This window comes from Cimex lectularius, unplaced genomic scaffold (assembly GCF_000648675.2).
Source record: "Cimex lectularius strain Harlan isolate CLEC.00 unplaced genomic scaffold, Clec_2.1 scaffold206, whole genome shotgun sequence".
Classification (NCBI taxonomy): domain Eukaryota; kingdom Metazoa; phylum Arthropoda; class Insecta; order Hemiptera; family Cimicidae; genus Cimex; species Cimex lectularius.
The window spans coordinates 822,654-846,637 of NW_019392762.1; the positions used below are offsets into that span (position 1 = coordinate 822,654).

The 23,984-nt window shown below is 34.3% G+C and overlaps 1 protein-coding gene and 1 non-coding gene across 2 annotated transcripts in view; one reads left to right on the plus strand and one right to left on the minus strand.

Annotated features, from left to right (window-relative positions):
* Positions 1-23,984, minus strand: part of LOC106670984 (neurotrimin-like) — a 325,411-nt gene extending 301,427 nt beyond the window's left edge. Inside the window, exon 1 of the mRNA XM_024227397.1 lies at positions 23,922-23,984. The gene's annotated coding sequence lies outside the window, so the exon portion shown is untranslated. The remainder of the gene's footprint in view (positions 1-23,921) is intronic.
* On the plus strand, positions 16,505-16,577 carry Trnay-aua. The gene has a single exon. It is a non-coding gene; the product is annotated as a tRNA-Tyr (tRNA).

The following is a 23,984-nucleotide window of genomic DNA, read 5'->3' on the forward strand; positions in this document are numbered from 1 at the left end:
ACGACGGAAAAGTGTTACCGCCGCAGCATTGGTGTAGTGGTGTCCCGGCCCCTAAGGGTCAGTAGCCACGCTCTCCGCTTGTCCACTCCGAATGGTCGGGCCCGCATTATGCGTCGGGTCGTACGCCGCACGCGAGGGGCTAACGGGCCGAAATACATCAGCCCCCCCCCTCGTGTACTCCCTAGATAGAGAAGGCGACTCTATCTCTCTGAGTGTAGAGGCTCCTCCAGCGTAGAAACTTTCGGGAACGCACCGACAGCAGTTTCGGATTATAAAGTGGGATTGCTACCCACCCCCTAGATGAGCACTGTCTACGGACAAAAGTCTCTTATCGAGCTCAGCCTACACCTGCTGCACGTAATCGAGGGACGCCATAGGTCTAGCCTAGGACCCACAGCGATACAGGCTTCATGGCCGGATAGGTCATCCTCTGGTTCATATGGTCAGCCTAGAATGGGAAACATGACGACTCAGTTCTGGGCTCTTTCCGCCGTCTTAGTCCGACCACCCATACCAAATCTACTACACCGCCATCTCTACCTATAATACTAAAACTTAGGTTGAAATATGGATGTTTTCGTTTTGTATTCACGACCGGGTCTATGGAGAAGGGGTAGTACGCGCCGCGTAGAGCGGAGGTGTATTCGTTTCATGTACCCTCACCTCTTCCAAGTTTATTCCTAGCTCCAGTTTTTGGGAGCTCGCACACGCGTGTGAATTGAGCCCCGGTGGGCCAATGTTCTTCGATCAAAGAAGATCATTTTTGAAGAGGGTTAGGATCATATTCAGGGTCGCTGAGTTCCGATCCATCCCCGGACCTTCCATTGATGTGTGCCGTGTCAATTTCTTTCAATTGCGGCCACCGTCCCCTTAGGCATCAAAAATGTCCATAGGCGACGATGGAGATCGAACCACGCCCGCGGGTTGTACTAACCGAGAGTCTGACGTCTTAGCCACTTGGCTACGGCGGACCCCTACAAGCTGCATACAGTATAGCACAATGTTGGAGTGGTCACATGGAAGAGACATCCAACCTCGTATGCACGGTGGTGTAATCTTTAAAAATGAGGTTTTCTATAGATCCCTCTCTTTGTACTTTTTTCCAAATATACACAGAGTTGCGTCTTGGTTAGACACCCTCTAGTGTTTACCATCAGAACCCCAAGTTGTCAATGACGAGCTAAAAAATATGGTAAAGAAAGTTTGACAGAGTCAGAGCACAAGGCCTGCCGAGAAGCTATGGGTTCGTAGGTGCCCTCAGAGAATCCAAATCTCAGGGGGAGTTTCTTTCGGACTCAAATATTTAGGCCAAAGTCCGTATGTAGATGATGATGAAGGGAGACCAGGAAGTTAGGGTTTTTGTTCCGCTCGGATTGCGGCCCTCTGGCTTATTGTATTTTCCTAGTACATAGTTCAATGCAATCGACTTGACCCTTCTCCTAAGAAGTACTAGATCATTACTGACGTTGCTACAACTCCTTTCTCGGGGTTTTCCTTGTATCTCAGGCTGCTTCTCATCGAAAATGATTCAGGTGGCTGTTTGTTCCTTCTCATTTCATATCCTACAAATGTGGTCATGATTGACTATATGTTATGTTTTCTCATATGTCAGTGACAGTATATAATCTGGTCCTTTGAGATTACCTCTCCCAAACGGTAGCATTGAGTGTGCCAGACTTAATAAGAGTTGATTCAACATAAGCTAAGGCATATAGTCATAAGTGTATTTAGGGAAATATTGATGTGACTCACCTAATTTAATCGTTAACCTTGGCTCTGCTTAAAGGAAAAAAATAATTGCAGCACACAAACTCACACCCAGACCTCCACCTTCAATTTTGGAAGGATTGGTTTTGCTAATGATTTGCATGCTGATGATGAACTGAATGTTGACTGTGTTACAAGTGGTAATAGTGGTGGTAATTGGTGTAAAAGTAAAGTCAAAGATTGTAGGGATATTCACGATCTTTGTGTTACCATGTTAACTCTGTTAGGTCGTGTTAAATGGAGAAAAACGATAACGTAGACTTTTAAGAATCGGCCAGTTAACATTGCTCCATCTAACAGGCTTTGACCAATGTTAGATATTAGGTCTAAAATGTAGTGACATTGCTATCCGCTAGGGCGTAGGTAACAAACATGGCAGCCATTAATTTAACAGCTGTTTTTTTGAACGTATTTTTATTCTTAAATACGCATTAATTAAATCAAACCAATACTTTTCTTTTCGTAATTTCTGACCTGGCCTTATACTCTCGTTCATAATGGATACATCCACCTATCCTATAAAGTTGTAGGCCGTTAGACGTTAGGATACAAGTTAGGTTAGGTATGTCGGCACGAATTGAAGCGTGTCATTTGTTATTACTTTTCGAGTGCATATATAGCATTTTGGATGAAAGAATTGATTAATTTTCCTTTTTTATTAACTTTTGGCATCTTAAAATTTAACACAAATAAAACCAATACAAACAAAAACAAGCCTTCGAGGACTGTTATAGATTTATTTTTGGTTCTCACAATCGCCACGCGCAGCATTGCAAAAAAATTAACATTTAACGTCCTAAGAAAAGAAGGGGGTATTCACGATCTTACTGGACCTTTCTCTATTCGAGTTAACACGTGTTACCATGTTAGAAACATCGTGAATACCCCTATTGGGACATCAGACCATGGAAGAAATCATGGCTTTGTATAAACAAATGCGTTGGGATCGGCACGTGAATGACATAAATGATGCACTGGCGTCTTGATTATGTGCCGTTCAAATTATGTAAAATGATGCTTTTTTGGCGTTAGTGATGTATGCGGTACTAGTGTGGGGAACGCTTTTAAGGCCAATCGTATCTAAATGGAGAAAGTTTCTCATACCATGCGAGGATAGAAAGGCCAAAATGTTCGGTAACGACCAAATTCCATAATCATAATTGACATAGCCTTACAGCGATATATTAATGTTATGTAAGAGCTGTTCCCAAAGCAGTGAAACCTCTCATGTGCACATTCCTTCTTTTCAAATTTCAGTTAGTTAATTAACAAGTCTATTTTGTTCAAAAATCCGTCAATTGTATCATTATAAAAAATACTAGTTAATATTGACTAAAGTTTTCTTGTAAATATCCTTTGAAAAAATAAAATATATTATGCTTGTTATTTATAAATGCTGTGTTCATTAATTTTCATCGGAGAAAGAGGAGCCTATAAACCGCTAATTAAATTATCCAACTTATAATTACTATTGACGGGGTCATTGAGAGTTAACTGCTCAGCCGGCACAAATCGATTTCATCGAGCCGGTCTACTCCCAATTTACGAGAGTTAAATAAAGAGCCCGGAACGGAAACCCTTCTCGAAGGGCATTGGTAAAAGAACATTATCTTAAGTTTTAAGTTATTCACAGGACAAGAGATTATTCTTGCCACAAGAAAGAGACTCCCTTATACCTGCCAAAAGCGTCGGTCTTAATAATTTCTATGGCCTTAATGGGCTTAGCCTTTAAAATTCAAAACAGCCTGATCCGATTGAAATTTTAAAATTATTTATTAAAATACAAAGCCTTACGTAATTAAACATACGTTTAATCACGTTCATAGCTAAAAGATTCTTGAACAAAATTTTGAGAAAAAATACAAATTCTCACATATTTGATACTGTAATTATTATTATCGTATACAGTGTATGCGTGAGTAAATAATTTATTTACATTAAATTCTAATAACCTGTGTTGAGTATGTTTTGATGCGACGACACAATGGCCTTTCCCTTTCCTCGTAACTATCATAATCGAAATTTATATCTATCTTTCCCTCTCTTCTTCTTTACACACACACACACACTGAATCATCTTTCCCTCTATTTAAATTTTCTTATGTCTATTCATTGTCATTCATTTGTTGGGTTTTTCACTTTCAAATACTTATACTTATCTTCTGCTTTGGTCACTTCATTTTTTTTTAAACTTTTGTCAATTCCAAAATTAACAAAATATTCCTTGATTTTATCTCTCTCTCTCTCTCTCTCTCTCTCCCTCACACTCTCTCCCCTCTCTCTCTCTCTCTTTCTCTTTTTCTTTCTCTCTTTCTCTCTCTCCCTCCCACTCACTCTCTCTCTCACTCTCGTCTTATCAATCTACCTATTCATCTATCGACCATTCCTTTCTTTTTCTGTCTTACTCTCTATATCTCTCTATCTATCTATTTATCTATCTTTCTTTGTATCTATGTATCTACTATTTCTCTTTCTCTCTCTCTCTCTAACCACCCTCTTTCCATCAATTTACCTATTCATCTATCTATCTTTCTTTTCTGTTTCTACCTTACTCTCCATATCTCTCTATCTATCTTTCTTTGTATCTATCTATCTACTATCTCTCTCTGTCTCTGTCTCTCTCTCCCTCTCTCTCTCTCTCTCTCTCGCTCTCTTTCTCGCTCTCTCACTCTCCCAGAAAGTATTAGATTAAAAAATAAAAGTATGAATTTATACAATGCTAGAAAATTTTAGATTAAAAAAATGAATTTATACAATTCTAGAAAATTTTAGATTAAAAAAAGAAAGAATCAATTTATACAACGCTAGAAAATTTTAGATAAAAAAATGAATTTATACAATTCTAGAAAATTTTAGATAAAAAAAGAAAGAATGAATTTATACAATGCTAGAAAATTTTAGATTAAAAAAATGAGTTTATACAATGGTAGAAAATTTTAGATATAACAATGAATTTATACAATTCTAGAAAATTTTAGATAAAAAAAGAAAGAATGAATTTATACAATGCTAGAAAATTTTAGATTAAAAATATGAATTTATAGAATGCTAGAAAATTTTAGATTAAAAAAAGGAAGGATGAATTTATAAAATGCTGGAAAATTTTAGATAAAACAATGAATTTATGCAATGCTAGAAAATTTTCGATTAAAAATATGAATTTATACAATACTAGAAAATTTTAGATTAAAAAAAGAAAAAATGAATTTATACAATGCTAGAAAATTTTAGATTAAAAAAATGAGTTTATACAATGGTAGAAAATTTGAGATAAAACAATGAATCTATGCAATGCTAGAAAATTTTAGATTAAAAATATGAATTTGTACAATGCTAGAAAATTTGAGATTAAAAAAGAAAGAATGAATTTATACAATGCCTGAAAATTTTATATTAAAAAAGAAAGAATGAATTTATACAATGCTAAAAACTTTTATATAAAAAAATTAGTTTATACCATGGTACAAAATTTTAGATAAAACAATGAATTTATGCAATGCTAGAAAATTTTAGATTAAAATATGAATTTATACAATGCTAGAAAATTTTAGGTTAAAAAAAATAGAAAGGATGAAATTATAAAATGATGGAAAATTTTAGATTAAAAATATGAATTTATTCAATGCTAGCAAGTTTTAGATTCAATCAAATTATTTGTCCTCACTCAAAGTGTTTATTTTCCGTGTAGATGTGTCATTGTTGTGAGTAATGTGAGAGTGCCAGTGAGATATTGCTGTTTTATGTGTATATACCTTGGATTTTGAAGGGGTGGGGAAGGAAAAAGGATTGTTTATAAATCCCAGGCCCTGAAGACGATCTCAGTAAAGATCGAAACGTTGGCACGATATAGAAAATGTTTTTCTAAAACATACGTCACGTTCTCCGAATAATCTATTCAGAGTGTATAGAAAAGCCATCATCATTGGGAAAAGTGCAATAAGAGAGATGATGTAATTGTTTTTCTTCGATAAACATAATCCTGCATTATTTTCCGGACAACGCAACCCATTATTAAATCATTTTTAAAGTGGTATAACAAAAGGATATGGCCAAAACATTGTCAAACTAAAACAGAAGTTAACTTTTTACAGTGACTTTATTTCCTGTAGAGCAGTGTACCATATTACCAAGGAAGACCAAATAAAAACGATCGTTGTCATAATACCTCATTATTTCAACAAAAATAGTGCGAATTTGCGTTATCTGTGGTATATTTATTGTAAACGGTCAGAGCATTTTTTTGTGCTTAGACCACATGCTAGACTTTGTCTACCTTGGATACTTTTAGCAAAGATTCCCTTCCCTTTGTGGCTTCTCAATTTACAGGGGTTGTTCTTTTTTCTCTCTTTTTTTTTTTTTAGCGTAATGCCTCCTTTCAACAATCCCTCTTTTCTTCCCTCGACCAACTCCGCAACCTTTAGTTTCTATCACAGGAATATTTGAATTCTTAGCTTCCTTTTGTTCATATACTTTGTACAGATTTTTAGACATTTTGTTAAATATCCTAGCTTCAATTGTTTACTATCAGAATTTTTTCTCATATATTTTCTCTCTTTTCGGTTTGTTATGTCTGTACTATTTAACTTTCATATGCACAAATGTTTTAAAAAGTTTTTTGTTTACACAGCTTGCCTTCAAACCGAGACCGTCAATAAAATATGGAATTGGGAAAATTTAAGAAAATTAGAAAACCAGAAATATTCAAAAGCCTTTATGAAGTCGGATCGGAGTTGGATTCAGAGTCCATGGAAGTTTTGATGTTTGACTTTCCTAGAAATGGAACGACATTGAATCAAACATTTTGAAAAAAAAATCAATGTGTTACACACCCCTTCATGTTACAATTTGCATCGTTAACAATTTTCAAATTGCATATAAAGAGATATTTTAAGCGAGGCAAAGATGAAAAGCATTATGCTAATAAATTTTCCTTCTAATTTATACTTAGTCCTTAATTGCAAAAGGCTTGAAGAGTTCTGAAAACGATGGGTCGTTGTTTAATTACTTTTTAAATTTATAACAAGTTCAACTTGAACTTCCCGCTCTAAGAAAGTCATTTGGGGTTTCAATTCCGACTTCTTACTTAGCTTTATTGAGAGGATACAATATAAAAAGTTAAAAGGCTTAAAGAAAAACACGTTTCATTGTCCTTACTGTATTACGTAAGCTGATTTATTAAGTAATGAAATGGATTTTTTTTACTAGGTGATAAATTTAATAGGAAAGGACAGGTCTAGGTTTCTAGGATAATGGGTTTGCTTCTCGGCAAAAAGCTTCCAATAAAGCTATTCGGTTAAGTACGCGCAATAGCCACAGAATGACAAGAACAACATACTTTTGGAATATTAATTTGAATGACAATCATAATTGTTTGGGTTCAAAATGTAAGAAAACAAAATGAGAGGAAAACGCGTAAAAGAACTTAATTAAATATTTCTCATGGAAGGGCAATCTTTCAGATTTTACATGTCAACATGAAAGAATGAATCAAAAGTCAAGTTTGTTAAACAGTTAATAACTTTTTTAAGGGCGATAATGGAAGAGAAAATAATATTTTTGAAGTTTCTAGCAGGTTGACTATCATTGGTGCAATTTTGTTTTCCCGAGCCTTTTTTGGTACTCCCGTTAAATATCCATTAAGCAGTAACGTTCGATGGTATGGATAGCAGTTTCTTCCTCTTCATTATTACATTTGGTGTCAGAATTGAATATAATCATGTTGTGTAGGAGCTAGTGAGAAGTATCAACATACTTGCTAGTTTTAGTGACGGTTCATTAACCTTCTGTTTTTATTTCTTTGTTGTACATGGTTTTGGTATGTGCACATTCTAATCCGGAGGTGTTTATGTTCGATATCGCTATTCCAATGATTGTCTCAGGACCAGTTTGTCAGCATGCTCATTAACCAAAATTTCTTTGTGCCATAAAATACAAGATATTGTCACCGTGTTACCAGGCGAAGGCAAAGAATGTTTGGAAATGCATGAAGGCTCTGATGGAAGTCACAGTAATGACCTGACATTGGCATTGGTCCCTGGACATTCGGGGCATTGAGGCAACGAAAAAGTTGACATATTTGCCAAAAAGGAGCCAACATGGATTCTGTGGGCCCGGAACCCTACTGCGGCCTAGCAGCCTCACACAAGAGGGACCATACGCAAAACTTACAAAAGAATTACTGGAACTGCAACCAAACCAGGATTCTGGACGGACTCCTGACGAGCACTGCCACTTAAGAAAGCACATGCTAGGAAGAAACACTGTTTAGATACTGCCAGGAAGAAGAGCAGACGGCAGAACACATTTTCTGTTTCTGTGAAGGTCTATGTAGGTGCAGGTTCTTGCATCTCGGATAAGAGAAACCACAAGCAAGATCCTACACCGATGAAACGAGCATAATAGATCTATTTAGCTCGAGGTTTAGTAGGCCTTGTGGCCGCTTCTCTTATCCCTATCCCTATCCCACCTCATGATCGCACCTACCGCACAATGGTGGCTCTGCTGATCTACAAGGACGCCCTGAGCGCATTTTACTGCTACCGTGACAGGCTCTCCGCCGACCATGCCATAAAAATCACGAGCAGGGGTCTCTCGGCAAAACAGTGGTTGAGGTATATACCACATAGTTATGGAGGGTGAAAAGACGGGCAAGGCCGAAACGGACCAACCCTTGGACTAACCATCCATAGCTAGAAGCAACTAAAAGGTAGACAAGTTGACCAAAAAGGAGCCAACATGGTCTCTATGGGTCCAGAAACCTACTGCGGCCTAGCTGCCTCCCACAAACGAGAAAATATCTTAAAATGGATCTGTTATGTGTTCGAAACCTGGAGGATCAATACCAATGCCAATGAGGCACGTGAAGAAATTCGTAGAAGGATCATCCGCAAAACTTACAAAAGAATTATTAGAAGGCAACCGCAACCGATCCAGGATGCTGGTTGGTCTCCAGGCGTGGCACTTCCACTTAAGAAGGTACATGCGCCGGATGGGGCTACAGTCAGAAGAAACACTGTGAAGATACTGCCTGGAAGAGGAGGAGTCCGCAGAACATTTTTTATGTTTCTATGAAGGTCTATGTAGGTACAGGTTCTTGAAACTAAGACAAGAAAAACCACAATCAAGATCCTACACGAGAAACCGCTGCCAAAGCTGTGTAGGCTGGTTAATAGCCTGAAGCTGGCCAGTGAGTTATAATTAACAGAGGAGCATAATATTTCTCTTTAGGTCGAGGTGCAGTAGGCCTTGTAGCCGCTTCTTTTATCTCTATCCCCATCCCACGTTGTTACGTTTTTCCAGGTTTGGATTTTGGATGTGTCCACTGATTATTTTGGATGGGATATTTTTCGTAATTTAATAGTTTCTTCGCAGCGAGACGACCTGATTGATGCAATCAGCGGTTTGTTTACATCCATGCTTTAGCCGCTTTTAACCTTGAAATACAATCATTTAAAATTTCTGCAAAGCTTCTGTGATGCTTGCCGTGATATCCTGCCATATTGATTGGCCTAACCTCGCTGTTGGGTCTGTCCGATGCGTTTTCGTTTTTCGAAATATTCTTGTACAGGTTTACAACCCTAGCTTTTTAGAGATTTATTACCTTACTTCTTACACTGGTTATAACAAAATATTTGGCAGTTTTGGATAGTGTTCTTTACCCATGAGATTACTGCCAGCTTTGCAGTTCGTTTCCATTTTTTTATATGTAGTTTCTTGGCGTATTATTTGTCTAAAGGTGGCCATTCACGATCACTCCAAATGGAACCGCGTCAAGCCGTACAGCTCCATTTGGAATTCCTGAAATTTGAGGGGGCATTCACGACCGCTCCACAGACAGTCGCTCCGAACTTCAACCAGTTAATTACCTTCTCAAAATGGATGACGATCTCTTGTTGCTGCTCTTCTGTTTATTTACATATTAAAAGCAAAAAATCGAATAGAAAATGGTGTGTGAAAATGGCCGTAATACCCACATCGATTTGATGAATGATATTTTCTTTGAACCCGCTGATTGGAGGAACTATTTAAGGATGGATGAAACGTCTTATTTATACATTATATTTAGTGTTCTGTTGACCAAATTACTTCTTTCTATTATTTAATCTTTTTTGTAAGGTTTTGGTTGAAATGAAAAACCTAGTGCCACGAGCGGGATCTGAATCCATGGCCTTCGGCTAAATACGCCGCTGCTCTACCACTTGAGCTATCGTGACTTCGATCCTCTCCGACACCAAGAAATGGCAAAAAGAGAGAAAATTCGAAAGGTTGTAGGTTGAGATGGGGAGTTGGTGCCCGATTGGATCGAACTATCGAAGTCAGGATAGCTCAAGTGGTAGAGCAGCGGCGTATTTAGCCGAATGTCGTGGATTCGAATCCCTCTCGTGACACTATTTTTTCATTTCAACCAAAACCTTACAAAAAAAGATTAACGTCTTATTTATATTTACTCCTGCTTGTTACCCCCTTGATAAGAAAACAAAAGACACTCATGAGAGAAATCATCACTACATGAAAGGTTTGCAACCACATTACGATTTCTCGCTACAGGGATGAACTACAAAGAACTTAAGTTCTCTACTACGATTTCTGATCATTGTTAGGCGTTATCAATACCGCATCTCTCATTATATTTGTATCCTTTGTTTTGAAAACGACGACCAACTGGTTGAGGATAGAATTTCTTTTATTTCTATCGTGGTAATATAATCATTGTCCATCACTTTCATAAACATGGTAAATTTTCATACAATTCAATCACCTCAACAATAAAATCTTGATTGGATGTCATTACCAATAAAGAATAAACGTTTTTGACTTTTTGAGAATGTACGACGGAGATGTTTGCTCAGTTCCAGAAAGACGGAGACTGCGCCAAAAAACGAGTGTTTTCCTATTCACGTCCAGGCCAGCGCGCCAAAATCCCCACCCTCCACGCCATGCCATCATCGCATTTTTGATATTTGGAGTGGCGCGATGGAGTTTGGACCGGTCGAATATTCGGCACAGCCGGGCACGCCAGTTTGGACTGCTAGGAGCGATCGAAAATGACCACCTTAAGAGATATTCCTCTGGCCAGTTTACTTGTTCATTACCCTGAACTTTTTTACTCTCAGGGAATCAAGATATTGTCCTATTCTTATGATTGCCCAGGTGGTGGCGGCTTCTGATGGATATATGCAGTATCATTTGAATCTGGAACCATAGCATTCACTTCAACCTAACCATTCCCTTCATTGACCTTGCCATATCCAAATAACTGAAATTTCATTCGAAAATCTCCTCACCTTTAACCTGTTATAGGTTTGANGGTTAGCGCAGCGGCGTATTTAGCCGAATGTCGTGGATTCGAATCCCGCTCGTGACACTATTTTTTTCATTTCAAACAAAACCTTACAAAAAAAAAGATTAACGTCTTATTTATATTTACTCCAGCTTGTTACCCCCTTGAGTAGACAACAAAAGACAGTCATGAGAGAAATCATCACTACATGAAAGTTTGGCAACCACATTACGATTTCTCGCTACAGGGATGAACTACAAAGAACTTAAGTTCTCTACTACGATTTCTGATCATTGTTAGGGGTTATCAATACCGCATCTCTCATTGTATTTGTATCCTTTGTTTTGAAAACGGCGACCAACTGGTTGAGGATCGAATTTCTTTTATTTCTATCGTGGTAATATAATCATTGTCCACCACTTTCATAAACGTGGTAAATTTTCATACAATTCAATCACCTCAACAATAAAATGTTGATTGGATGTCATTACCAATAAAGAATAAACGTTTTTGACTTTTTGAGAATGTACGACGGAGATGTTTGCTCAGTGACAGAAAGACGGAGACTGCGCCAAAAAACGAGGGTTTTCCTATTCAGGTCCAGGCCAGCGCACCAAAATCCCCACCCTCCACGCCATGCCGTCATCGCATTTTTGATATTTGGAGTGGCGCGATGGAGTTTGGACCGGTCGAATATTCGGCACAGCCGGGCACGCCAGTTCAGTTTTGCCATTGGCGTTGTTTTTGGAACGGCGTCGCTCCGTTTGGACAGCTAGGAGCGATCGTGAATGGCCACCTTAAGAGATATTCCTCTGGCCAGTTTGCTTGTTCATTACCCTGAAGTTTTTTACTCTCAGGGAAACAAGATATTGTCCTATTCTTATGATTGCCCAGGTGGTGGCGCCTTCTGATGGATATATGCAGTATCATTTGAATTGACCTTGCCATATCCAAATAACTGAAATTTCATTCGAAATCTCCTCACCTTTAACCTGTTATTAGGTTTGATCATAACTCACCACGTGATGTTTGTTTTATTTTTAAATATACATTACAGTTCATGTAGAACTCCATTTAAACAAGGATAAACTTACATATCAATCATTACGGTGAATTTCACCCTAAAATGTATTTCCGGCAATAAAAGCGGAAAGTTCGAGATGACAAATTCCGTTATAGTCTCGTACCCTAGACAAAGGGCACCTCGTAGTTTAATTATAAAACTTCACATCCGCACTTAAGCCGACCGAGTTCCGTCAACAAATATACAAAGTTTTCTCCGACCTAGTTAAACAGAGGAATATATATTTTCCGAGACTGGTTTATAAAGTAAATGACTAAAAGGCTGGACCAAATTTTAAACGCAGTGTGTTATGATGAAGGGTAAATCGTCGCCTAGAGTTCGGAAAAGTAATTAGGCCACTTTGAGTTATTATCAGCCGGCTCTGAAAAAAAAGCAAATTATCACCAAAATAATATGCCGATATAATTAAAAAAAAAATATTTATTAGATAGAAGAAACACATAAAATAAAAAAACAATCACACACATACGCAATAAAAACATGTCTACTTTTTCTTCTAATTTTGTATTACTTTAAATAAAATTACAAAATATTGTACGCTTAAAAAGAAAATAACTAACCTTGTTGATAAAATTAACCCCAACGACACCTACACTCTACAGGTCAGCAATTACACCTGATGAAATATAGGACTTAGTATACAGGGTGTCCTTTTTAGATAGCCCAGCTGAATTACTCTTGAAACAATGACGCTATAAAAAATTACACGTGTAATATTTTTTCGTTCCTTTCGAAAATTTTACCTATGTTTGAAGAAAGTAAATTGGTATCCTGTATATATTTTCTCCAAAAAAGATAAAAATTTGAAACTAGATTACAAAATATTAAACAACTTTTTTTTTATAACCTCATTAGTTCAAGAGAAATTCAGTCGCACCGTCTAAAACGGATAACGGTACTTTTTCATATCTACATTAACGCTTTTTATTTTCAAATTAATCCATTTTAACTAAAAATTAACGCTTTATTAAAACATTAAAATCATGTGATATTATGTAAAATTAAATGTAAAAATATAATTTTACCGAGTATCAATATTTTTAATTGTATGACCGAACAAAAATTATTTTTAAAAAAACGCACGCATCCATAACTTTTTCGCCAAATTAATCCTTTTTAATTTCAAATTGAATTTCTTAATTTCAAATTAAATTAAATTGAACCATTTTTAATTCTATAGTAACGCTTTATTCAAACCATTAAAAAACATACGACGTTATATATAATTAAAAATAACAATTTAATTTAGCCTGCATCTCTTTTTTAATGATTTATTTTTTTACGACTTAAGAAAAAATAATGATAAAAAATCACATGCATGTATTACATTTTCGGCCCTTTTTTCTTACTAGTTTTAATTGAAAATCACTTTTTTTTTAACTAAAGCTATTTCGTTCCAAATTTACCCTTTTTAAGTTTCAAATAATCCTTTTAAATTTAAAATTAACCTTTTAATTAAAAATTAACCGTTTTCACCTTCAAACTAACCGTGTTTTATTTCAAATTAACCATTTTAAACGTCACAATTTTTAATTAACCCATTTGAACTTCAATTTAATATTTTTCAATTGGAAACTAAACTGTTTAATTTCAAATTAACCCTTTTTAATTTTAAAGTAATTCTTTTTAATTTCTCATTGACCATTTTTAATTTAAAACGAATCTTTGTTAATTTCGAAATAGACTTTTTTTAACCCCAAATCCAGTTTTTTTAAAATTTGGTTCTAACTCTTTTTCAATCTCAAATTTACCCTTTTTTAACCTAATTAGAACTTAAATTAACCTAATATAATTTCAAATTGACCTTCCTGTAAAGCAATAAAACTGAAATGGACAACAAATATACGCACGTAAAATAAAAATTCCTGAATATTTACGACTTTTTTAAATGTACAGTAATTGGGCAAACGATTTTAATATTAGTTTATTAATTATTTAAAATATGTTAATATGGGATTTTATTATAAAATACAATATTGAAATGATAAATTAGTTCCTTATATATAATTTAATTCACTAATTTCGTGGTCCGCTTGACCAATTAATATATTACAATTAATTAAGGTATTTGGTTGAGATAAAAAAGTCAATGGTACGAGCGGGATTCGAACCCACGATGTTTGGCTTGATACGCCGCTGCTCTACCACTTGAGCTATCGTGACATCGATCTACTCGGTCGCAAACTTCCCATCTCAAACCCACTTTTTGAATTTTCTCTCCTTTTTGTCATTTTTCAAATGTCGTGTAATCGGATTGGATTCTCGACGACAAATGAAATGGCCATGGAGAGCATTAGTGTAGTATACATCATTTTAAATCATTAAATTCACTAATTTCGTGATCCGCTTGACCAATCAATATATTACTATTAATTAAGGTTTTTGGTTGAGATAAAAAAAATAAGGAAAATTCAAAAGGTGCGGTTGAGATGGGAAGTTGGTGCCCGAGTGGATCGAGGTCACGATAGCTCAAGTGGTAGAGCAGCGGCGTATCAAAACGAAGATCGTGGGTTCGAATCCCGCTCGTGCCATTGGCTATTTTATCTCAACCAAAAACCTTAATTAATTGCTCATATATAATAATTTTTGAAAATTAATTAAATTTAATATAATTTAATAACAATGCCTTGTTATAATTAAAAGTAAAGAAGATTTTTTATTTGTGTTTCTTATCATCTGGTAATTGTTTAAAATGCTTAAAAGAAATGATCAATTTGAAATTAAAAATGTTTAATTTGAAAGTAAAAAGGATTAATTTGAAATTGAATGTATTCATTTGAAAAATAAATAATTGAAAATTTTGAAATTTAAGTAATGATATTTAGTTAATTGAAGAGAGCTAATTTAAAATTTAAAACTATAATTTCCTGGAAAATAATTGTCATTTGAATTTATTGTACTGATTGTGTGTTACCACTTAAATTAAAATAATATAATTTCAAATTGACCTTGAACCAAATAAGTTTATTTCCTATAAAAAAATTCTTCCTAGAGTACTTCGTGATTTTAAACAATTCAATCGCTATTTTAATTGGTTCAAAAACAGTATATTCTTGAAGCTTGTTTTACAAATTTTTTGTCACTTTCTGACTTTTTGAAATATATTTTTCGTTATACGATATTTCAACAGAACTTCATTGGTGTTTTCCATAAAGTGTTAACCTGAACAATTACTCTTCTGAAAACATATTGCAATAAATACCACATGCATAAATTTAGTTGTTTCATTAAATTACGAATATTCCATTTAGTGTAGCAGACGCTTGAATCTCGGTCCAGATATTAAACCGGGTTTGGTCTTTCTGTTTACTCCAGTTGAATTCATTAGTGCTTTGGGGTTAGTTGTAAGGGTGTACAGGAGGTATTCAATCCGTGGGCCAGGTGCCCGACTCCAAACACCGCGGTAGACCGGTTTACTGCAAACTTATGCTAATGAATTAGCTTAATTCGGGCTTATGTCCCGTTACGAAAAGCTCACAGAACTTGTGGATTAGTAGGATTGTTTTTCCTGATTAAAAAATAAAGTCGGATTTAAAATCACACTGCTGTCTATTATCACACAAAACCTTAGGGTGAAAGATCATCATCAATAACATTACATTCAATTTATCCCGTTTCCTAACTTATTCCAAATTTTTATGGGTAAATTGAAAAACAAAATGATCTTGTAAATTTCATGAAATATAGGAACAAATAGAGAACTTCTGTTTAAAAACAACTTTTGCAACAACAGGACCTGACTTAAAAAGCGCATTGCTTATGCTGCAACATATTGAAGGAATTTTTTTAATTATGTTTTTCAATTTCAAAAGGTAATCCAATTGCATCCTCGGTAGTTCGTTACAAAAGTGTCTGTTTCGGCCTAACGGGATTTTCTAATTTTATATTCCGTTCCTCCTTATTTTAAGCTTTTTTTAAAATTTTCTGTTCTCTATATATCGAGAAGGCATGGAATGACAAAATTATGAATATAAGTAAATTAAATTCTGGCGGCTTTATTCAAATCGTCATTGGTTTTCTTATATATAATTTTTTTCTTGACTCATACAAGGCAATAAGTCTACTACCCATTTTTGGCAATTTTTAAGAAAAACTTTTACAAAGGGTTCTTTACATATTAAATTCTCCCCACTTCCAATCAACTGTACAAAAGTGTGATCGCGTTGTAAAATGTATATCCTTTATTATCATTCAATTAATTAAGGTTTTTAGTTGAGATAACAAAGTCAGTCTTACGAGCGGGATTCGAACCCACGACATTCAGCCTGATACGCCGATACTCTACCACTTGTCTTCCATCCACTCGGGCACTAACTTCCCATCTCAACCCCACCTTTTGAATTTTCTCTCCGTTTAGCCATTTTTCAAACTTAGTCACGATAGCTCAAGTGGTAGAGTAGCGGCGTATAAAGCTGAAGGTCGTGGGTTCGAATCCCGCTCGTGACACTGGATTTTTTAATAGAAATGATAAATGATGGAGTGAGTGTGGTGTTTCATCCTTTGTAAAAAGATAGTTCCTACTTACAGTAAGTTGTTTTGCAACGATCCGGATTTCGAGCCTTTTAGCTCATCATCAGGTTGAAGGACTTCTACAACCACGTCTCTCGACATGAATTGCCAAAGTGAACCAGCTGATATATTTTTATCCTTTTACTACCAATTTTGACTCTTTTTCTATTGCGATATTTGTTTTTGTTTTTTTCAATAGAAGTGGCAAGAAACAACATAAGAATTGATTCACTAGTTTTCGTGGTCCGCTTGAGCAATTAATATCATTCAATTATTTAAGGTTTTTAGTTGAGATAAAAAAGTCAGTCCTTTTTAAAAAAGATAGTTCCTACTCACAGTAAGTTGTTCTGCAACGATCCGGATTTCGAGCCTTTTAGCTCATCATCAGGTTGAAGGACTCCGACAGCCACGTCTCTCTAAAGTGAACCCGCTGATACCTCCGCCAACGCGACGTTCCAATTAGCAGCTGATTGTTTTAATGGCGCTCAATTTGAACGTGCGAAACACGGAAATTATAACACAAATAAATATTATACTAGTAAATACTTAATATTATTAAATTACTATAAAAATAATATCAATTAAAATAATTAGTTTAATTATTTGGATGTTTGATATTATTTATGTACATATTTAAAATGGGAGGTAGATCAAAATCTGTTATATTATTAGTGCATTTATCACCATGTTCAATTTTACATTGTTTCATTTCAAATTTCTCAAACCAATCTAATTCTTTCCCTTTGTTGAAACTATGTACAACCCTTGTATTTAGATTTGAATTGAAATTATGTTTTGCTTCTTTTAGATGGTCCTTAAATTCCGAAAATTTGCTCGATTTAGGCAAGTGTTCTTTTACTCTTGTTTTTATTTCTCTACCGCTTTGTCCTATATATTTTTCCTATATATAATCATTACAGTTGATTTGGTGAACCCCGCTTTTTGCCAAGTTGTCTACTTGGTCTTTAGGTTTTGAGAGGATGTTTTAAGTGAACCCGTACTTCTAAAAGCTATTCTAAAACCTTCTTGTTTAAAAATTTTACTAACTTTTTCCGATAATTCAACTATGTATGACAAACAACGGAAACCTACTTATTCATTTGTGGTGGGGTGTCTGAGTCCTATTTAATTGTGTTATAATTTCCGCGTTTCGCACGTTGAAATTGAGCGCCATTAAAAAAATCAGCTGCTAATTGGAACGTCGAGTTGGCGGAGGTATGAGCGGGTTCACTTTTGGCAATTCATGTCGAGAGACGTAGTTGTAGAAGTCCTTCAAACTGATGATGAGCTAAAAGGCTCGAAATCCGGATCGTTGCAAAACAACTTACTGTGAGTAGGAACAATCTTTTTAAAGGCAATTAATTAAGGTTTTTAGTTAAGATGAAAAAAAGCTAATGGCACGAGAGGGATTCGAACCCACGACCTTCGGCTAGATACGCCGCTGCTCTACCACCTGAGCTAACGTGACCTCGATCCACTCGGACATCAACTCCCCATCTCAACCCCACCTTATGAGTTTTCCTTTTTAAAAAAGGACTGACTTTTTTACCTCAACTACAAATCTTAAATAATTGAATGATATTAATTGGTCAAGCGGACCTCGAAAACTAGTGAATCTATTCTTATGTTGTTTCTTGCTACTTGTGTTGGAAAAAAAAATCGCAATAGAAAAAGAGTCAAAATGGGTAGTAAACGGATAAAATATGAAACAAAAGTGAAAAAAATAGAGAAACGACAAGATTTACACCAGAAAATAAAAATAAATGAAAAGGGAGCACAGATGCGAATAAGAAATGGATACAAATAAACAAAATCCGGAAGAAAATTAGAACCAAATAAGCGAGATGCTGTAAAACATCGAAAGCGAGGATAAACTTTCACCAAAATTTCAGTCGTAATGCATCGTAAATTTAGCCGGTAAGGCTGAGAAAACGATAATAAAAGGCAAGGTATGTACGTGAACTCATCAAAAGCTGTTATATATATAATTTTTTTTAAATAATCAATGATTGAGCATCCACAAAAATGTACCAGTATAGTAATTATCACTGTAGTTGTCGCTGGGTAAAATCTCACAAGAGGCTCAAGTGAACAAATTCAAAAACAAATATGCTTACAGATACATATTTGTAGTTGTAATTTCCAAATAAATTTGATAAAAATAGACCTGTCTTAATTCAAAGGATACGTTGCAATTTCTTTACGTCTCATTGTAATTCACAAGGCAATCTGTACATAGTTCATCGTAATTTAGAACTACATATTTACATTCTGATGTCCTAGACTGTTTCAACCCCATCGCCGAGCCGACAAGTTGTTCCGACTTTGTCAAACTTCTGATTAACGGAGGGGGGTTACTTGTATTATTTCAAGCGGAAAGCAAATCGATCATTTACGCTAACTAGGCACTCCGATGGGATTTCCAGGATCGACGGGGATTTGACGGGATAACTAAGCAGACTTTCCCGGTGAATAATGTTTTCCGACTCGGATCAAAAACTTGAATCAAATAAGGTTCGTCGAGTGACTTGAGCACGCTTCTTTCCGCCGGGCATATTTATCTTGGAATGGACTTTCATGTTGATTTAACTTTTCATTTAGACATTACACGCTTGAAAACGACTCACTAAGGAATCATTACCTTCTTACTGACTTTTATTGACTTTTCTATCTAATAAAGCACTCTCAACGAATTATCTTTGACTATTTTTTTCGAATATACAATAAAAACAACTTTGCAATGTGCATATGATGTTTAAAACATTTTTTCGAAAATTTACTAACGATTATTATATTATATTGTTATTCGGAGATCGTGAGATACGGTCTGGTGTGAGCTAGGTTTTGTAGAAACAATTTCTTTATCAGGCCAACGTTTCGATCTTTACTGAGATCATCTTCAGGGCCTGGGATTTACTCACATTGTTTACATATTTACAATTACATGTGGGGCGGTGGATGGGAAAAAAAGAAACAAAACATCCAAAATGTAATTGCAATATGTAAACAATGTTTGTAAATCCCAGGCCCTGAAGATGATCTCAATAAAGATCGAAACGTTGGCACGATAAAGAAAATGTTTTTCTGAAATCTACATCACACCAGACCGCATCTCACGATTTCTAAATAAATATCGATTAACGGTCACTAATCACCACACATTTATACAATAATAGAAAATTTTAGATTGAAAAAACAAAAAACAATTATAGAATACTAGAAAATTGTAGATTAAAAAACAAATGAATTTACACAATGTTAGAAAATTTTAGATTAAAAAAATGAATTTATACAATAATAAAAAATTTTTGATTGAAAAAATAAAAAACAAGTGTACAATATTAGAAAATTTTAGATTAAAAAAACGAACGAATTTATACAGTTATTAAATTTTAGATAAAAAAATGAAGTTATACAATAATAGAAAATTTTAGATTGAAAAATACAAAAATACTATAAAATTTTTGATTGAAAAAATAAAAACAATTATGCAATACTAGAAAATTTTATATAAAAAAACGAATGAATTTATACGTTAGAAAATTTAAAAAAAAAATTTATACAATAAGAAAATTTTTGATTGAAAAAATAAAAAATAAGTGTGCAATACTAGAAAATTTTAGATTAAAAAAACGAACGAATTTATACAGTTAGAAAATTTTAGATTAAAAAAAATGAAGTTATACAATAATAGAAAGTTTTAGATTGAAAAAATACAATCACACAATACTAGAAAAGTTTTGATTGAAAAAATAAAAACAATTATGCAATACTAGAAAATTTTATATTAAAAAACGAATGAATTTATACGTTAGAAAATTTTAAATTAAAAAAATAAATTTATACAATAATAGAAAATTTTTGATTGAAAAAAAAACAATTATACAATACTAGAAAATTTTAGATTAAAAAGCGAATGAATATATACAGTTAGAAAATTCTAGATTAAAAAAATGAATTTATACAATAACAGAAAATTTTAGATTGAAAAAATAAAAAACAATTGTACAATTCAACCAAATTTTAGATTATGAAAACGAATGAATTGATACGCTAGAAAATGTTAGATTAAAAAATGAATTTACACAATAATAGAAAATTTTAGATTTAATCACTGTATTAATTTACACAAACACTTTGAGTGAGTACGAATATTATTATTGAATCTAAAAATTTTTAGCATTGTATAAATTATTTTTTTATTGTAAAAATTTTTAACTATAAATTCATTATTTTTTTAATCTAAAATTTTCTAGCATTGCAAAATTTAATCATTGATAATCTTACAAAAGAATTACTGGAAGACAACAGCAACCGAACCAGGATTCTGGTTGGACTCCTGACAAGGCACTGCCGCTTATAAAGCACCTGCACCGGACAGGTGTACAGAAAGAATAAACTTTGCATATACTGTCAAAAAGAGGAGACCACACATTCTGTTTCTGTGAAGGCAGCCACAGGTGAGAAAATTTATAGTGAACGAAGGGAAATTGCTAGCGGTAAAAAACTGCTTGATTAGGGGGCAGCAGAAACCTCTTTTATGCCATTAGTTGATGACGGTATCCAAGATCGTTTATCGGGGGAAGATGCAGGCGAGAAACTTTTTTCAATCAAAATGCGTTTATTCATAATCAAACCAATGGTTCAGTAAATGTTCCCCTGGCTAATATACGGTAGGTGCAGGTTCTTGCAACTAGGACTGGAAAAAACATTCAGGAGTCGCTAGCAACGCTATCGGAGCTGATTGACAAACTGAAGCTGGCCAGTAGTTATAAAAAAACTCTTCTATCTCTTACCCTATCCTCTAGAAAACAAAGGAAACATAAAAACAATCTGTCCAAACTGCACTTCACAATCGATGCTGGACAATTACTTCAAAATACATTTCTTATAAATGCTAAACGTTTTATTTGACGAAACCCCGCTAACGAGTACGACGGTTAATCTTTTGCTAACAATACGGACATACTTGTGTATTTTTTTTTGTTAAATAACAGATTAAAAACGCTGACTAAGAAAGTGTTTCCGGTGAGATTTCGGAGATTAAATGCCGTACTTGGACAAATTCTCTTTATAATCCGAAAATGGCCGTCAGAAAGGCCGGCTTAAGAATATTTAGTTACGGTCCATTAAATGATCTCTTGAGAATTGTACGCTGCATAAAAATGAGCCGTATTTCCATGAATATCTGTCTGACGAGGGGTAAATTTAAAGTACATTTGTTTCACTCTTTCTACTTGTAATTATTAATAATAAATTATCACGGTTTATCAAAATAGTGAATGATTCAATAAAACAAAATTCAAAGAAAAAAATTATTCTATTATATTTCCGGTCCGATTGTCCAAATAAGTTCTTTCATTTAATAAATCTTTTTATGTAAGGTATTCGTTGAAATGAAAAAGTTAGTGTCACCAGGGGGATTCGAACCCACGATCTTCGGCTAGATTCGCCGCTGCTCTACCACTTGAGCTATCGTAAGTTCGATCCACTCGGACACCAACTTCTCACTTCAACCCACCATTCGAATTTTTCCTCCTTTTTGCCATTTTTCATTTTGGCGTCCGACTGGATCGAAGTCTCCACAGCTCAAGTGGTTAGAGCAGCGGCGCATTGAGCCGCAGGTCGTGGGTTCGAATCCCGCTAGTGACACTGACATTTTCATTTCAATCAATAACTTACATAAAAAGATTAATTAATTAAAAAATTTATTTTCGTTCGCATTAATTACCGTAGGTCACAGATAGAGTAGGTGGTAGTCACGGAACTCAAAGTCAAACAAAAACCAAAATATTTTCTTTATTTCCATAAATGATTTAGGCTTTTCAACATCTAATGTTGTTTTCTTGGATTTTTGGCAAATACTGGAACTATTTTTTTTATTAATAAAATTAACTTTATTCTTTGGAAGAAGCAAGTGTAAGAAATAACAACCGTTTTATCAGTGTAAATAGTACATTTTCGTATTATAGATATTTTTTAACTGGTTTTGAATTTCTTAGGGAAGATTTTGCAAAAAATTTAGTTGGTTTATAATAAATTAAGCAACTGTTTAGATAGATACAACTATTATGCAAAACACTGACTAAATTTAACAAGAAACCAATATTCTTTCATTGAAATTTTGGCGAAATAGAAATAATGTCACAACAATAAGTAAATTATCATAAATTCCATCTATTGGAAGAAATAAAATTCTAAAACATTGTTAGTTACAAATAATATCAAAACTGTCAATATATTTTTAGTTGTATGGCACTTTAAATTTTTTTTTCTGGATAGATGCAATCGTGTCGCCCGGAATGTCCGTGATATATCTCGATAAAAAATAGAAGCTTGAACACTAAAGGCTTATTATTTATTAATGTACTCGAATATAGTGCGAAAGATAAAAAAGAATTATTTTTATCATTAAGGGCTTAAAAAAATGCTGAAGCATCTTTATTGGCAATTTATCGTAATAATTCATAGATACCTCGTTTATATATTTTATTTTAAAATAACTGCTCCAAAACTGAACACACATCTATGATCAAACATGAATATTTAGAAGTCACACATCAGTCAGATTTCTTGTATCAATCTTCTTAAAATTTGGTCAAAATATCCACTAAATCTTTATAAAACTAAGGAAATATCAAAGGTCTAAAAAAACATTTGAAAAGTATCTTTTTTTTATTTATCCAAATTGAAGCCTCGGTTGAGTCCAGAGTTCCGAGTTAGCGACTTTGGCCTGTTGCTACTTCAAATTGATTCCCTGTATCAATCTTCATAAAATTTGGTCAAAATATCGAAAAACACTTTATGAAACTAAGGAAATATCAAAAGTCTAAAAAAACATTTGAAAAATATCTTTTTTTTCGATTTATCCAAATTGAAGCCTCGGTTGAGTCGAGAGTTGCGAGTTAGCGACTTTGGCCTGTTGCTACTTCAAATTGATTTCGTGTGATTTTCGGATTAAGAAACCGTTTTACAAAATGGTAGAAAAATAATGAAATTTTGAAATAGCTTCAGTAGGATATAAAGAAAATAAATAAGACATTGAAAATACAATTCCTAAGAGAAAACGGCCTTTTCTGGAGTTTATATTTCATTGCCTGCTCCTCGTCTAGTCTTTGACACAGTCAGACAAAGGCTTTTCAATAATTAACTTCGGTGGCTCCGGTCACGCTCAGTGAAAGCTTTTTGATTATTCCGTCTTTTCAAGAAAGCTTTCTTTATAGATTTTTTCCATCTGAATAATTTGTTGGGAAAAAAAGGTAACATTTTAGCGTCACTCACTTAAAGACGAGGATTATCACTGGCCCCGTTGAGTTGACTCCGTGTATAGAACCATCACACCTG